This window comes from Chiloscyllium plagiosum, unplaced genomic scaffold (assembly GCF_037043375.1).
Source record: "Chiloscyllium plagiosum isolate Xiang-an unplaced genomic scaffold, Cpla_swu_hap1 HiC_scaffold_4, whole genome shotgun sequence".
NCBI classification, from domain to species: domain Eukaryota; kingdom Metazoa; phylum Chordata; class Chondrichthyes; order Orectolobiformes; family Hemiscylliidae; genus Chiloscyllium; species Chiloscyllium plagiosum.
The window spans coordinates 68,620,456-68,638,269 of record NW_028270142.1 but is presented as its reverse complement, the minus strand read 5'-3'; the positions used below and the strand labels follow the sequence as shown (position 1 = coordinate 68,638,269).

The following is a 17,814-nucleotide window of genomic DNA, read 5'->3' as shown; positions in this document are numbered from 1 at the left end:
ACAAAATATTAAGATATCCTGGCTATTTTAAATCATTGCTTACAAGTTGAAAATCCTCTTAACAGTATGTTTAATAGTAACATATTTTACAGCTCCTTCAGATGTTTTTAGAAATATTTCTCTCATTTGTGGGTGGCACAGTGGCACAGTGGTTAGCACTGCTGCCTCACAGTGCCAGAGACCCGGGTACAGTTCCCACCTCAGGCGACTGACTGTGTGGAGTTTGCACGTTGTCTGCGTGGGTTTCCTCCGGGTGCTCCGGTTTCCTCCCACAGTCCAAAGATGTGCAGGGTCAGGTGAATTGGCCATACTAAATTGCCTGTAGTGTTAGGTAAGGGGTAAATGTAGGGGTATGGGGTGGGTTTTGCTTCGGCGGGTCGGTGTGGACTTGTTGGGCTGAAGGGCCTGTTTCCACACTGTAATGTAATCTAATCCTATTGGTGTAGAAAGGCAGAGTGTCACAAGGATAACATGTTGGCTGAAGTGTAGAGAGCAAGAGGTGATAAAGCCTCGAAGAATATATTTCATCATAAAGTGCTGGAGGAACTCTGGTTTCCAGACTGGTATGTCTATTCCTCAGACTCGAAATGTTAACTGTTTCACTCTCCACTGATGCTGCCAGACCTGCTGGGTTTCTCCAGCATATTCTATTTTTATTTCAGATTTCCAGTATCTGCAGTTTTGGCCACCCCATTCATGATTCAATATCCAAAACGCTCCAGATAACCAAAGATAACAAACACATTAAATCATGTGTTGGTTCAGAAATAGTAAAGTGAAGAGACAGGTCAGGCTGGAACATGACAGGGAACAAGGAATGTGTGCTGGAATAAATTGCAATTATTTCAATGCAAGAGGGCTGACAGGTAAAGCTGATGAACTCAGGGTGTGGATAGACACATGGGACTGGGATATTATAGCCATTGCAGAAACATGGCTGAGGGAGGTACAGGGCTGGCAGCTTAATATGCCAGGATGCAGGTGCTTTAGGTGGTGGAAAGAGGGGAAGGGGTGCCTTTTATAAGGCATTTTTGATTAAGCTCTGTATCACAGCAGTAATCAGATGAAATAACTGGGGGAAATCATCCAGTGAGGCTTTGAGGGGAGAGCTAAGAAATAAGTGACACAATTGCGTTGTACTATAAGCCCCCAAATAGCCAATTAGAGGAATTAGAGGAACAAATATATTGGGAGCTTGGGAATACTTGCAGGAGCAATAGGGTTTTCATAGTAGGGCATTTTAATTTTCCTAACTTAGACTGGGACTGCCATAACATTAAGGGCTTTGATGGGGTCGAATTTGTTAAGCGCAATCAGGAAAGTTTCATCACTCAGTAAGGGGCAAAACTCAACTTACTCTTGGGAAATAGGGCTGAGGTGACAGTGGCGGAGCACTTTGGGACCAGTGACCATCATTTTATTAATTTTAAAATAGTTATGGAGGGGACAAAACTGATCCACAGGTTCAAGTTTTAAATTGGGGCAAGGTGAATTTTTCATGAAATTAGGCAGGAGCTTGCAGGGTAATTTGTTTGCAAGCAAAGTGACCTCTGGCAAGGGGAAGGTCTTTAAAAGTGAGATAGGTTTGCAGGAATAGGGAAACCTGGATGATAACAGATATTGAGGCTTTGACCAGAAAAAGCAGATATGGCTCAGGTACAGGCAGCTGGGATCAAGGGAATCCCTGGAGGTATACAGGGAATACAGGAATTTACTGAAGAAGGAAATCAGGAGGGCAAAAAGGGAGCATGAGATAGTCTTCTCAGCCAAGGCTAGGGTGAATCCAAAGAGGCTCTTAAAGTATACTAAAGGAAAAAGAATAACTAGAGAGCGTATAGGACCCCTCAAGGACCAAAGGGACATGTCATGTGTAGAACTGCAAGATCCTCAATGAATATTGTTCCTCTGTTCATTGCAGAGAAAGACATGAAGACTTGGGAAGTTAGTGGTCATATCTTGGGGATATTCCAAATCACAGTATTAGAATGTATGTATTAGAATGCATGAAGGTGGATCAATCTCCTGGTCCTGACTAGATATATCCAAGAGCACTGCAAGAGTCCAGAGAAGAAATTGTGGAGGCCCTGACTGATATTTTTACATCATCGTTAGCCACAGGTAAGGTCCCAGAAGACTGAAGGTAACAAATGTTGTGCCCGTATTCAAGGAGGGCTGCAAAGAAAATCCTGGTAAGTATAGACCAGTAAGCCTAAAATCTGTGGGAGGTAAATTACTTGGAGAAACCCCTAAAATATACATGCATTTGGAAAGACCAGGTTTCATTAGGAATAGTCAGCATGGCTTTGTGCTTAGGAGATTGTGCCTCACAAATTTGTTAAGAGCTCAGTGATGAAGTGATGAAGTGACCAGGAAGACTGACGAAGGCAGAGTGGTAGACTTAGTCTTTATGGATTTCAGTAAGGTCTTTGATAAGGTTCCACATGGTCGGCTGCTCTGCAAGGTTAGTTCACACGGAATCCAGGGTGAACTGGCAAATTGTATACATACTTGGCTTGATGGTAGGAAGCAGAGGGTAATAGCAGAAGGATACTTGTTGGACTGGAGACCTGTGACTAGTGGAGTACCTCAGGGGTTGGTGCTGGGTCCAGGTTATACAAGTGTATAAGATCATGCCAGGCACGGATAGGGTGAAAGCACTCAAGTCTTTTTCCCAGGCTTGTGGATTTGACGGCATCAGTTTAAGGTTAGAAGGAAAAAAAAACAACGAACCTGAGAGGCAACTTCTTTTTAAAACAGAGGAGGGGATGCATATGGAATGACCTGCCAGTGGAAGTGGTTGAAGCAGTTATATTAACAGCATTTAAAAGGCATTAGCACAAATACATGGATAGGAAGAGTTACAAGGATATGGGCCAAGTATAGGGAAATGGGGTTAGCGAGGATAGACATTTTGATCAGCATGGACCAGCATGGACCAAGGGGCTTGTCTCCATGCTGTAGGTCTCTGATTCTATATGAAAATAAAAATATGGAAATATTAAGTAGGTCAGACAGTATTTGTGAAGAGTGAAACTAGAGTTAACATTTCTGTGAGATGGTCTGATGAACCTGAACTTATTCTAAGAAGGTAAGCCAGACCCTAAATTTTATTTACTTTTAGGTAGATGCAAGATATTCGAGGAATGATGCAGCTGGTCAAACCACTCTGCTTTAAACAAAACAGAATTTAATTTCAACATTACAGATGAAATACAAACAAAATAAAACAATTTAGAGTAACTTATTTGATAAACCAACTGACAATATTGCAACTTATTGAAGCTGTTCTAATCCCTGCAACATCCAAAAACACACCCCTTGGCAAAAGGTAAATTCAAACACGGATTCTTACGGGCTGGAGAGTTTACAGAGAGAAAGTTCAGGCAAGACCTCTGTTGAAGCATGGAACCTTTTCAGAGCTGCTTCTCTAGGTCCCTAACAGTTTTTTGACTGCCTGCTAAAACTAAACCAAACTAGAGGTAACCTGAACTGGGAGAACTGGCCACTCCCCTTTCATTGTACAACTGTTCTTTAAAAAAAAACCTAAAGGCCTCCTGTGATTGTTGACTTAGGCAGTTTCTGTCAGCCATTTCGGCACCACTGCCTTCTCAACCTCTCTTTGAAAAAAAATGCAAGGATAACATTACCTTGTAAAAGGGGTTGCACATAACATCTTAGCTTCAAGTTGCAAACTTTGAGTCATAGAGATGTACAGCATGGAAAAAGACACTTCGGTCCAACTCGTTTATGCCAACCAGATATCCTAATCTAATCAAGTATCATTTGCCAGCACTTGGCCATATCCCTCTAAACCCTTCCTATTCATAAACCCATCCAGATTCTTTTTAAATGCTGCAATTGTACCAGCCTCCACCACTTCCTCTGGCAGTTCATTTCACACACGCATCACCCTCTACGTGAAAAGGTTGCCCCTTAGGTCCCTTTCATATTTTTCCCTCTCACTGTGAAGGGGATGGGACGGGACGGCACGGCACGGCACGGCATAGAATACTTAAGATGTGAAAACAGGCCCTTCGGCCCCACAAAGTCCACACCGACCCTCCGAAGAGTAGCTTGTCCAGACCCATTCCTCTTATTCTATTATCCTTTATTTATCTCTGACTAATGCACCTAACCTACACATCCTTGAACATTACGGGCAATTTAGCATGACCAATTCATCTAACCTGCACATCTTTGCATTGTGGAGGAACCCGGAGCACCCAGAGGAACCCCACATAGACACGGGGAGAATGTGCAAACTCCATACAGACAGTCACCAGAGGATGGAATTGAGCCCAGGTTCTTGGTGAGCCACCATGCCACTTCCACCCCAGAGAAAAGACCTTGTCTATTTATCCTATCCACACCCCTCATGAGTTTATAAACCTCTATAAGGTCACCCCTCAGCCTTCAACGCTCCAGGGTAAGCAAGCCCAGCCTATTCAGTCTCTCCCTTTAGCTCAAACTCTCAACCCTGGCAACATTCTTGTAAATCTTTTTTTGAACCCTTTCTGGTTTCCCAACATCCTTCTGATAGGAAGGACACCAAAATTGAATGCAATATTTCAAAAAAGGGCCTAACCAATGTCCTGTACAGCTGCAACATGACCTCCCAACTCATATACTCCATACTCTGACCAATAAAGAAAAGCGTACCCAATGCCTTCTTCACTATGCTATCTAGGACTCCACTTTCGAGGAACTATGATCCTGCACTCCAAGTCCTCTTTGTAAAGCAACTCCCCCAGGACCTTACCATTAAGTGTTTAAATCCTGATCCGATTTGCTTTTCCAAAATGCAGCACCTCGCATTTATCTAAATTAACTCCAACTGCCACTCTTCAGCCCATTGGTCCAGCTGATCAAGATCCCGTTGAAATCTGAGGTAATCTTCTTCGCTGTCCACAACACTTCCAATTTTGGTGTCATCTGCAAACTTACTAACTATACCTCCTACGTTCACATCCAACTCATTTATATAATTGGCGAAAAGTAATGGACCCAGCACCAATCTTTGTGCACTCCACTGGTCACCGGCCCCCAGTCTGAAAAGCAACCCTCCACCACTACCCTCTGTCTTCAACCTTCGAGCCAGTTTCGCATCCAGATGACTAGTTCTCCCTGTATTTCGTGAGATCTAACCTTGCTAACCAGGCTCCCATGAGAAACTGTCGAACATCTTACTGAAATCTATATAGATCACGTCTACCACTCTGCCCTCATCAATCCTCTTTGTTACTTCTTCAAAAAAAAACTCAAATCGAATTTGAGAGACATGATTTCCCATGCACAAAGCCATGTTGACTATCCCTAATCAGTCCTTGCCTTTCCAAATACATGTACATCCTGCCCCGCAGGATTCCCTCCAACAGCTTGCCCACCACTGATGTCAAGCTCACCAGTCTATAGTTCTCTGGCTTTTCCTTACCCCCTTTCTTAAATAGTGGCACATTAGTCAACCTCTAGTCTTCCAGCTCCTCACTTGTGACTATTGACGAAACAAATATCTCAGTAGGGGCCCAGCAATCACTTCCCTAGCTTCCCACAGAGTTCTAGGGTACACCTGATCAGGTCTTGGGGATTTATCCACTTTTATGGATTTCATGACATCCAGCACCTCCTCTGTAATATGGACATTTTTCAAGATGTCACCATCTATTTCCCCACATTCTACATCTTCCATGTCCTTCTCCACAGTAAACAATGATGCAAAATACTCATTTCGTATCTCCCCCATCTCCTGCGACTCTACACATCTACGTAGATACAGTTTTTATTGTTAAAACCTTGTGGGATATAAGTAAAGTAGTGTTACTTCTGCAATTATAATTACTTATGCAAGGTAAATGAACTCACACCAGTGTGTAATTGTTTCAGCCAAGAGCTGAGTCAACTAGAATGCAAACTATGTGGAGGAAATACATAATTGTTTTCATATGGGCTAAAATTGTCTGCAAGAATGAAACTTGACTACAAAACAATAGTAGGTGTTACAGACAAATAGATAAGGTGCTGTGAGGTTGTAGGTTAAGCCAGATACGCCTATACAAACAGTAGGTATGGACATCTGTTTCCCACTTTTACAGAAACAGGAACAAATCCCAATTAAAAGGGTCATAAGGATCAGTATGGTAGGGGAAGGCACAGATGGAGGGAATAGATAATGGTGAAGAAAGGATATGCCTAACAATGACCCACAGCGGGATGTGGTCAAATGGCCTTGTGAGGCCAGAAATAAGCATTTTGTCACAGATAAGGCAAGAGATAAACAGGAGTAATGGGTGCCGGTCTTAGAGAAGTGGAAGATGTAAATGGGGAGGAGCAATGAAATAAAAAAATAGAAACCAAATTATATAAATATCGTGTATTGGATGAATTCGGTGTGTGTGTCCCTTGCCTTGTAGACAGTGGACATCACACCCTCTTGCAAGAGTAAAATAAAGGACACTACTGATTCAGATTTTGTCTCGGACTGAAATTATTGAAGTGTGTGAGCTTTGTTTCTCACAACCTGAAAACAAAACTGCAGATACTGCAAATCAAAAACAAAAAAACGTTGTTGGAAAAGCTCAGCAGATCTACAGCATTTGTGCAGAGAAAGCATAGTTAATTATTTCAGTTCCGGTGACGCTTGGGTCCTCAGGAACACTAACACTGACTTCTCTTCACAGATGAAGCCATACCTGCCGTACAGCTTTTTTTTTTGATGCTCTGTGCACCAGTTAATGTTCTCTGCCTTTGAGCAGTGACTACCGATTATCCATCCGTCCATTCACTTATTGATTTAATCATTCAGTCATCACTACCAAAAAGCATTCTCAATTCCACAACTCAGCCATCCAGCTACAGCAGTTGCTTTCTCCTGAATGGGATGCGCGCAGATAAAACTCCGGGAAATACAGAGTGCATACATCCAAGAAGCAACCAGATAGACAAGTCTCGGATCCGTACTTACCTCCACGAAATCAGTTCCAAATCTGAACACACTACGGGCCAGATAACATTCCCGTACTTCCGGGGTCTACTGTGACTGACAGCGGAGAGGACCCGCTGGTTGGTTAGCACAGGTAGGGGCGGGCGTCAGGGTGTGCGGCTGGGCTAATGACACAGACACTGGCTTAATTGAAAAGGGTTTGCAGCCAGTTTTGGAGTCGGGTGATGGACAGGGGGGTAGTACCTTATTGTATTCTTTTTCCTTTTTTGTTTCTGTAGAACAAATCCTGGTCTGCAGCCTCTATATCCAAACCCTCCCGCCACCTGAAACTGGCCCCTCCGTCCAACTCTTATTGCTTCCTTCGTCGTTGCATTTCCCCTGGCATCTGGAATGCTACATCAACACGCTTTACTTCTACTCGCCTAAACTCAGGTTACCAACACTCCACCGTTGGCCTGGAGCAAGTGGAGGTCAATGTCTCAGGACTCTCCCTGGTACAACTCTGCAGAATGATAATCAAAGGGGAGAAAAATCAAAAAAAAAATAAACAGGAGTGTTCGAGGTTCTGTTCACAACAAAAAAAGGCATAGAAGTGTCAAAGGTTCTGCAAAAAAAGTAAAATAGATAGTGATACTTTTGTTTTTTTAATTAGTCTTGCTTTTCTGAAAATTAAAAATATTCCAAGAAGGGAGGGAGCAGTGGCAATTGGCTAATAATTGTAAATTAGTATTTTTGCCTTACACATGGTGTTGGAAGTGAGTGGGTGATGTGATGGCAGGCTAATGGCCAAAACATGTGGGCAAGGCACATGATAAAAGCCCCAGGAATCTATTTAGCTGTTGGTTGGCAATCCTGCTGCAAATGTTGACATTTTTCTCTGGCACCTGTGCTAGCTGATATGTCAATCTGTTCCCATTTCATAACGTCTCAAAATCACTTTGTCCTCTCCAAAGAGCCACCCTTACCTGACCTACCTCAGTATTATCTCATCCCCAACTTCCCTTTACAATCTGAGGTCCCTGCCCTCCCCTTCACTGTTTGATCACACAGCATTGCCCTTTGATGTGAAGGGCACTGCTTGTCAGTGGCCACTTGGGTGTTTCTTCCTGGTGGTGGGTATTGGGTAAAGATTTGTATACCTTGTGTCTTTCACTGTGTCTCACACCTGCACACACACAGCATGGGTGCTGGGGAAAAATAAGCACAACCGCTGTTAGGAGGTAGTGTGTGGGAAAAATAAAATAATGAAAAAAAGTAGAGTCAAAAAATGAAGTGCTGGAAAGCACAGCAGGTCAGGCAGCATCCGAGGAGCAAGAGAGGCAATGTTCTTCCGGTCCTGGAGTTAGCTAGCCTTGAAAAGAGAAGGCCCAACACCAGTTACCCACTCTGAAACAAATTGAGGCCCCCTACGTGGTCAATTAGTGACCACGTAAAGACCCAACTAAGATCAACTCCTGCTTGGGCTGCAAATAGCTTCAGGTTGGGCAACAAAATGTAGAGTAGCTAAAGTGTGGTGCTGGGAAAAGCACAGCAGGTCAGGCAGATCTGAGGAGCAGGAGAGTCAACGTTTCAGGCAGGGCCCATCCAAGTGGTAAATCAGTGTGTCCAGCTGTCGACAGGAGATCAGTGCCACTTGATTTGCACCGAGTTTTGCATGATTCAGAGACTGAATGTAGTTAAGGTGGGTGGTTTCTAAGAGCCAGCAGACTGCCTTTGCTTCCTTCTCTCCCCTCTGCTGCCATTCCTTTCCAGCTGACCTCCAATCCCAGAAAGCCTAATCCCACTCCTATCCAAAAAACCACATTTCTGACACCTTGGGCTGCATAATCCCACCTGCCTCCAGCAGCAATCACAGCCTTTTCTAATTCATTCTTAGGATGTGGACATCACTGGCTGGGCCAACGTTCAGTGCCTATCTCCAGTTGCCCTTGAACAGATGGTGGTAAGCTGCCTTCTTGAACCATTCAGTCCATCTGCTGTAGGTGTACCCACAATTCCATTAGGATGGAACTCCAGGTTTTAACTGACACTGAAAGAATGGTTATACATTTGTAAATCAAGATGGCTTGGAGGGGAACTTGCAGGTGGTGGTGCTCCCATGCATCTGTTCCACTTGTCCTTTGAGATGGTAGTGGTCATGAATTCAAAAGGTGCTGTCTAAAGACCCTCAGTAAATTTCAGCAGTCCATCTTGTAGATGGTACACACTGCTGCTACTGAATGCCAATGGTGGAGAGAGTGAGTGTATAGTGGGTGTGGTGACAATATGCAAGCTATTTTGTTCTGGATGTGTTCCGGATGCATACGACAAGTAGTCAGCCACACTCCTGATTCTGCCTTGTGCCTGATAGATAGGGTCTGGGGAGTCACGAGATGTGTTATTCACTGCAGGGTCCTCGCTCTTTAGGAAGCTCTTGTGACCACTGCATTTATATGGCTAGTTGAGTTCACTTTCTGTTCAATGGTAATCCTCAGGATGTTGACAACAGGGGTTCAGCGATGGTCATGCCATTGAATATCAAGGAGAAATACTTAGATTCTTTCTTGTTGGAGATATGCAGTGTTTGGTATTTCTGTGGCATGAATGTTACTTGTCAATTTGAGTCCAAGCCGGGATACTGTGCAGGTTTTGTTGCATTTGGAAATACACTGCTTAAATATTTGCTTATTTTTGAGAATATCTGTAGCTCAGGTTGATGATAAGTATATAAGTTAGCTGGCTGAGCTGGATAATTTGTTGTCAGATGTTTTGTCACCATACTAGGTGACATCATTAGTGAGAATCTCCGGTGAAGCACTGGCGGTATGTCCTGCCTCTCTATTTATCGGTCTTGGTTTCTTAAGGTGGATGATGTCATTTCCAGTTCTTTTTTTCAAGGGAAGGTAGATAGCATGTAAATTGATGTGTTTATTGATGGATTTTTGGTTAGAAAACCATACATCTAACAATTCTCGTGTGTGTGTCATTGTTTTGCCTGTCCTAGAATGTGTGTATTGTTCCAGTCAAAGTGGTGTTCTTCTTTGACTGTATGTATAGAAACTAGTGATAGTGGGTCATGTCGTTTGGTGGCTAGATGCTGTTCATGTATCCTGGTGGCAAATTTCCTGCTTCTTTGTCAATTTTGTAGTGCGTTTTACAGTTCTTACATGGTATCTAAATGTCATTAGATTTGCTGGTAGTATCTAATGGATCCTTTAGTTTCATTAGTCACTGTTTAAGTGTGTTGGTAGGTTTGTGGGTTACCATGATGCCAAAAGGTCTGAGTAGTCTGGAAGTCATAGTTTTTGATTGCATTGTGTCTGCTTGTTTGAGTTTGTTTCTGAGGAATCAATGGATTGTGTTTAATGTGTATCCATTTTCCTTGAATACATTGTATAGAAATTTTTCTTCTGCTTTTATAGTTCTTGGGAGCTGCAGTATAATGTAGCTCGTTGAAATAATGTCTTGATGCAGCTCTGTTTGTGAGTGTTGGGATGGTTGTTTCTGAAGTTAAGTATTTGATCCATGTGTATTGTGTTTCTGTAGACGCTGGTTTGAAGCTCTCCATTAACTTGACATTCAATTGTCACGTCTAGGAATGGGAGTCTGTTGTCTTCTCCTCCTCTTTTGTGAATTTTATGCCTGTCAGGATAGTGTTGATGATGTTGTATGTTTCCTCTAATTTGTTCCATTTTGTGATGACAAAGGTATCATCTACTTAGTGGACTGAAAGTTTGGGTTGGATAGATGGGAGGCAGTTTGTTCAAGTCTCTGCATTACTGCTTCTGCTATGAGCCCTGATATTGGTGATCCCATGGGTGTTCCATTGACTTGTTTGTAGTTTTTGTTATTGAATGTGAAGTGGATGGTGAGGCACAGGTCCACTAGCTTGGAGGATCTTGTGTTTGCTGATGAAGTTGGTGCTGTCTGGTGTTTGTAATCCTGGTTTTCCTGGTAGTAATACCAGTGTTTCTTTGGCCAGGTCGATGTTAATTAATGTGAGAAGGGCTGTAATATCAAAGGAGACCATTATTTCATCCTCTTCTATCTTGGTGTCTTTGGTGGTGTTCAGGAAGTTTTCGGTGGAGTGAATGGAGTGGCATGAATCTTCAATAAGGTGTTTTCGTTTTTGGTGGACTCCCTTGGCTAGTCTGCATGTTGGTGTACCAGGTAGGGAGACTTTGAGTCTGAGGGCAGCCCCAGGTTTTTGTATTTTTGGAAATCCGCAGAAGTGTGATGTGTTGGACCATCTGGTTTCATATTTTGGAAGTCTGTCCTGTTTAATTCTCCTGATTTTTTAAGTCCTGTTAGAAAGGATGAGATTCTGTTTAGTAGCTGTGGGGTCAGGTCTATTGCCATCTGCTGGTAAATGTCAGTATCTACTAGCAAATCATTTGCCTTTTTGAGATAGTCTGATTTATTTAAATTAACGGTCATGCAGGAATTATTACAACTATCTGACTAGCTGCAAATGGTGGACATCCCCACTTCTGATCTAATAAGGAAGGGAAGGTATTGATGAAGCAGCTGAAGATGGTTAGGTTTAAGGTACTACTGTGAGGAACCATTGCAGAGATCTCCAGGAACTGTGATGACTGACCTCTAACAATAACCACTGTTTTTGTCATGTATGACCACAATCAGTGGTGAGTTTCCCTTGATTCTTATGGACTCAAGTTTTGCTTGGGTTTTCTGATGTCACACTCGGTCAAATGTGGACTTGATGTCGAAGATAATCTTTTTTGTCCATATTTCAACACAGGCCGCAATGAATCAGGAGCTGAGTGGCCCCGGCAGAACATAAACTGTGTATTAGTGAACAAAATATTGCTGAACAAGTACTGCTGCACTATTGATGACACCTTCCATCACTTTTCTGATGAGAATAGACTGATTGGGTTAGATGTTTCCTGTTTTTAATGTTTAGTCCATACTTGGGCAATTTTCCTTATTGTCAGGTAGGTGCCAGTATCGTCATGCTTAACTAGGTGTGCAGCAAATTCTGGAGTGCAGCTGTCCTGTACTGGATGTAAGTTTGCTCACTAAGCTGGAAGGTTCGTTTTCAGATGTTTCATCACCATACTAGGTAACATCATCAATGAGCCTCTGGTGAAGCATTGGTGCTAGTGTCCCGCTTTTTGTTTATGTATTTAGGGTTCCTTTGTTGGTGATGTCATTTGCTGTAGTGATGTTATTCCCTGTTCTTTTCCTCTGAAGCTGGTAAATGGGGTCCAAGTCAATGGCTTCTAGGAATGCCATGCTTCTAGGAATTCTCGCGTGTGTTTCTGTTTGGCTTGTCCTAGGATGGCTGTGTTGTCCCAGTCGAAGTGGTGTCCTTCCTCATCTGCATGTAAGGATACTAATGAAAGTGGGTCCTGTCTTTTTATGGATGGTTGTCACGTATCCTGGCGGCTAGTTTTCTGCCTGTTTGTCCAATGTAGTGTTAGTTACAATTCTTGCAAGGTATTTGTAAGTGACATTAGTTTTGCTTGTTGTCTGTGTAGCGTCTTTCAAGTTCATTAGCTGGAGTTTTAGTGTATTGATGGGTTTGTGGGCTACCACGATGCCAAGAGGTCTGAGTAGTCTGGCAGTCATTTTCAAGATGTCTTTGATGTAGGGGAGAATGGCTAGGGTTTCTGGATGCGTTTTGTCTGCTTGTTTGGATTTGTTGCTGAGTAATCGGCAGACTGTGTTCATTTTTATGGGTGATTTTCCTCTGCTCTTCGTAGTTCCTCCATGTGGCAGTGTATGTTCGTTCCTGGAAATAATGTTCTAATGCAGAATCGTTTATGGGTGTTGAGATGATTGCTTCTGTAGTTCAGTTTTTGGTCTGTTTGTGCTGTTTTCCTGTGGGCGCTGGTCCAAAGTTCCCCATTGGCAGTTTGCTCTACTGTGATATCTAGGAATAGCAGTTTGTTGTTATTTTCCTTTTCTTTAGTGAATTTTATGCCAGTAAGGATATTATTGATGGCCTTGAAGGTTTCCTCTGATTGTTTCTTTTAGTGATGACAAAGGTGTCATCCATGTAGCGGATCCAATTTTGGGTTGGATGGTTGGTAGAGCTGTTTGTTCAAGTTTGCTCAAAAAGAACAGGAAATGACATCACCACAGCAAATGACATCACCAATCCAAGGAAACCTAAACACATAAATAAAAAGCGGGTCACTAACACCAGTGCTTCACCGGACGCTCACTGATTATGTTACCTAGTATGGTGACGAAACATGTGAAAATAAATCTTCCAGCTCAGCGAGCAAATTTATACCCAGAACCTCAACCTGAGCCACAAACCTTCTCACAATCTCCTGTGCTATTGCCGGAATGTTATCAAGGCCCAAAACCTTTGCAGAATCCACTGCCTGCAGCCATTTCTTGATATTCCCTGGAGTGAATTGATTTGCCTGAAGAATGTGATCATAGAATTCCTACAGTGTGAAACAGACTCTTCAGCCCAATAAGTCCACACCAACCCTCCAAAGAGTAACCCACCCAGACCCATTCCTGTACCCTATTATGTAGGTAAGAACGACCTTGCAGAATTGATATGGTTGGCCTAGCCATTGTCAGTTCTGTTGCCTTAGTCAATGACAGGTGGTCTGTCTGGTTTAATTCCTTTCATGAGGCTTTCTAGCACAGTTGATGTAACTGAATATCTTATGAGGCCATTTCAGAGGGGTGTTAAAAGTCAGCTACACTGCTGTGGGTCTGGAGTCAAATGCAGGCCAGATCTGGTATAGTTGTAAGTCCCCTACTCTAAAGGGCGCTAATGAACCAGACAGGTGTTTACAACAATTGACTACAATTTAATGGTCATCATTAGATGTTTAGTTCCAGATTTTCCTCCTCAGTGGTGTTGCCAAGTCTCAGAGCCACCGTCCTCTGTGCACATGGGAGCTCTTGCTGAGCTCAATATCCACATACCTATGACTTGATTTCAAGAAAATCCTGTCTCTGTCCACTGATGCCTGATTGGAAGATATGGTAGGCCTTGCTCTGGAGAGCCAATGCTGGTGTTACATCGCAAATGAGAAAACAAGACAGCTGATGAAATGGTTATCATAATTTATAGACATCATCATCAAAGGAGTGATCAGGCAGTGACAACCCTCTGTTGGGCAACATCATGGATGGTTTATGAAGGGATATAAGTCCTGCTGCACACATTGTGGTATGATAAGTGAAGTGTTACAGGAAGAATGACCAAATATAAAGCAAAAAGGTGAAAATTGGGAATTTGAACTATCTTTAGGAAATTGAAGGGGACATTCGGACATTCAGTGGGGAGATGTACTGTGGATGTCTGGTCACTATGACCCAACTGTGAATGATTCTCCTTCAGTCACTGTGCAATCCTCAAAACAGTTCAGCCACACCAACCTCTTTCATTGACTCATGAGTCCAATGATGTTGCTTTTGTTTCACTTTTGTTTATCCAATTGTAGCCACACCAAATCCAGTAATGACTCCTCACCTACAGAAAAGTAACTTCTCTTTGAAATAAAACAGAAAGTGTTGGAGAAACTCAGTAGGTCTGGCAGTATCTATGGAGAGAGAAAAACTGAGTTAACATTTCACATTTGGTATGACTCCTTCCGAGTTTAAGGATTTGGCTCCAAAGAAGAGTCATATCAGACTCGAAACATTAACACTGTTCTTTTGTCCATAGATGCTGCCAGTCCAGTTCAATTTCTCTGGCACTTTCTGTTTTTATTTCTAATTTTTTGCCTTCATTTAAATTTTATTTGAAACGGAAGCAATCTATTTAGCTTAAGACTGTTTAGCTTGATGAAAACAAATTTATTTGTCTGCACTATGTAAGTTCCTTAATCTAAAATTGGGTGTGTCATTGTGACATGATAATTTTGAACGCTCCCTTACCTCTTTACCTCAACCTTTTAATTTTTGTGTTTAAAAGTTAAAATAATTCTGCCTATTATCCCAAGGCTGACATGAGAAACCATCTGTTGGGACAAATACTTGAAAAGGATGCTTATGTGGATGTCTCCTGCAAGGAACTGAAGTGGCGAGGTTGTAACTGCACACAACCCATTTGCTGATGTGATACCCTTATTACAAATTTGCTCCATGCAGGGTCACTAAACACATTAGTATGCCATTCAAAACAATTAAATGTCCTGCTGTGAGTCGGGTCCTCAGGTGAGTACTGTTTCAATGGCCAGTCAACATGCTGAAGTACAGTATTATAAACATAGCTGTGCTGTGGACAAGGCCTACCTATGTGTGTTGTATGTTTGTAGTTGATTTTTTTGATCTTCATAGTCAGCTAGAGCAAAGGTAGACCTGACTGTCATATTGGGGTCTATGGTGGCAGTGTGCTTTCATCAACCTCCTGAATTGTTGGACCGGATGATGCATCTGCAGCAGATGAAGCAGAGTCAGCACCAAGAGATTACTAGATGGATGGTCTTCCATCCCGATAATGTAGATTTGTGACGACGGGACTGACAATTTTCTCCAGTTCCTTCTGTTGTTGCTCAGAAACTGAACTGGACTAGCCATTTAATAAGTTTGGCTCTCAGAGTAGGTCACAGGCTAGGAATCTTACAGCAAATAACTCACCTGGTTTCACAAAGTCTGTCCACCATTGACAAGGCAAAAATCAGGAGTGTGATGGAATATTTCACACTTGCCTGAATGAGTGAAGCTCCAAAACACGCAAGAAACTCAATATCATCCAAGTCAAAGCAGCCCATTTGATTGGGATCACACCCACAAATATCTACTCCCTCCACCATTGATGCTAAGTAGCAGCAATTTGTACTATCTACAAGATGCACTGCAGAAATTCATCACTTTCTAAACCCAATATCACTTCCTTCTCGACGCCTTCAGATACATGAGAACACCACCACATTCATGTTCCACTCCTAGCCACTTACCATCCTGCCTTGGAAATATATCATATTCCTTCAGTGTATCTGGATCAGAATCATAGAACTCCCTTTCTAACAGCATTGTGGGTGTACCAAGAGCACATGGACTGCAGCGACTCAAGAAGACAGCTCCCAACACCTTCTCAAGAGCAACTAGGGATCATCAATAACTGCAGCCCACATCCCATGAATGAGCAAAAAAAAAGGAAGGAGGAGGAAGAAGAGGAAAGACTGAATAAAATAGAGGAGGACGAAATTGGCCTTTTTTTAGATGGCTCTGACCTTTTAGGAATATTCTTGTAACTTCACCCAGTTACAGTGTCTGAGGTGACATTGATTGAATAAGGACCTGGAGCTTCACAGCTGGGTCAGGCCCTGCTGGTGTCCAATAGATGAGTGGGAGTGGTAAATATCAGCAACATTTTCCAGGGTTATGCTCATCATATTGGAGGAGAAAGTGAGGACTGCAGATGCTGGAGATCAGAGCTGAAAATGTGTTGCTGGAAAAGCGCAGCAGGTCAGGCAGCATCCAAGGAACAGGAGAATCGACGTTTCGGGCATAAGCCCTTCTTCAGGAATGAGGAAAGTGTGTCCAGCAGGCTAAGATAAAAGGTAAGGAGGAGGGACTTGGGGGAGGGGCGTTGGAAATGCGATAGGTGGAGGGAGGTCAAGGTGAGGGTGATAGGCTGGAGTGGGGTGGGGGCGGAGAGGTCAGGAAGAAGATTGCAGGTTAGGAAGGCGGTGCTGAGTTCGAGGCATTTGACTGAGACAAGGTGGGGGGAGGGGAAATGAGGAAACTGGAGAAATCTGAGTTCATCCCTTGTGGTTGGAGGGTTCCCAGGTGAAAGATGAGGCGCTCCTCCTCCAACCGTCGTGTTGCCATGGTCTGGCGATGGAGGAGTCCAAGGACCTGCACGTCCTTGGCGGAGTGGGAGGGGGAGTTGAAGTTTTGAGCCACGCGGTGGTTGGGTTGGTTGGTCCGGGTGTCCCAGAGGTGTTCTCTGAAACGTTCCGCAAGTAGGCGGCCTGTCTTCCCAATATAGAGGAGGCCACATTGGGTGCAGCGGATGCAATAGATGATGTGTGTGGAGATGCAGGTGAATTTGTGGCGGATATGGAAGTGTCCCTTGGGGCCTTGGAGGGAAGTAAGGGGGGAGGTGTGGGCGCAAGTTTTGCATTTCTTGCGGTTGCAGGGGAAGGTGCCAGGAGTGGACCTGACGAGGGAGTCACGGAGGGAGTGGTCTTTTCGGAATGCTGATAGGGGAGGGGAGGGGAATATATCCCTGGTGGTGGGGTCCGTTTGGAGGTGGCGGAAATGACGGCGGATGATACGCTGTACATGGAGGTTGGTGGGATGGTAGGTGAGGACCAGTGGGGTTCTGTCCTGGTGGCGGTTGGAGGGGCGGGGCTCAAGGGCAGAGGAGCGGGAAGTAGAAGAGATACGGTGGAGGGCATCGTCGACCACGTCTGGGGGGAAATTGCGTTCCTTGAAGAAGGAGGCCATCTGGGTTGTACGGTTTTGGAACTGGTCCTCCTGGGAGCAGATGCGGCGGAGATGAAGGAATTGGGAATATGGGATGGCCTTTTTACAGGGGGCAGGGTGGGAGGAGGTGTAGTCTAGGTAGCTGTGGGAGTCGGTCGATTTATAGTAAATGTCCGTGTTGATTCGGTCGCCCGAGATAGAAATGGAAAGGTCTAGGAAGGGGAGGGAGGAGTCTGAGACGGTCCAGGTGAATTTGAGGTCGGGGCGGAAGGTGTTGGTAAAGTGGATGAACTGTTCAACCTCCTCGTGGGAGCACAAGGCAGCGCCGATACAGTCATCGATGTAGCGGAGGAAAAGGTGGGGGGGGGGGGTGCCAGTGTGGCTGACAGAGCTGACAGAGTTTGTTTACTCCTGATGTGGGGAGTTCATGATCTTTTTGCTGAGGAGCAATGAACAGGATGAAAGGGCTTTGGGCTTTGCCAGGCTGTGTAAATGCCTAAAAGTGCCTGGGCTGCCACTGG

The 17,814-nt window shown here is 43.8% G+C and overlaps 1 protein-coding gene across 1 annotated transcript in view; it reads right to left on the bottom strand.

The window, feature by feature from the left end:
- Positions 1–6,977, bottom strand: part of cndp2 (carnosine dipeptidase 2) — a 67,432-nt gene extending 60,455 nt beyond the window's left edge. Inside the window, exon 1 of the mRNA XM_043688443.2 lies at positions 6,959–6,977. The gene's annotated coding sequence lies outside the window, so the exon portion shown is untranslated. The remainder of the gene's footprint in view (positions 1–6,958) is intronic.
- Positions 6,978–17,814: the final 10,837 nt, after the last annotated feature.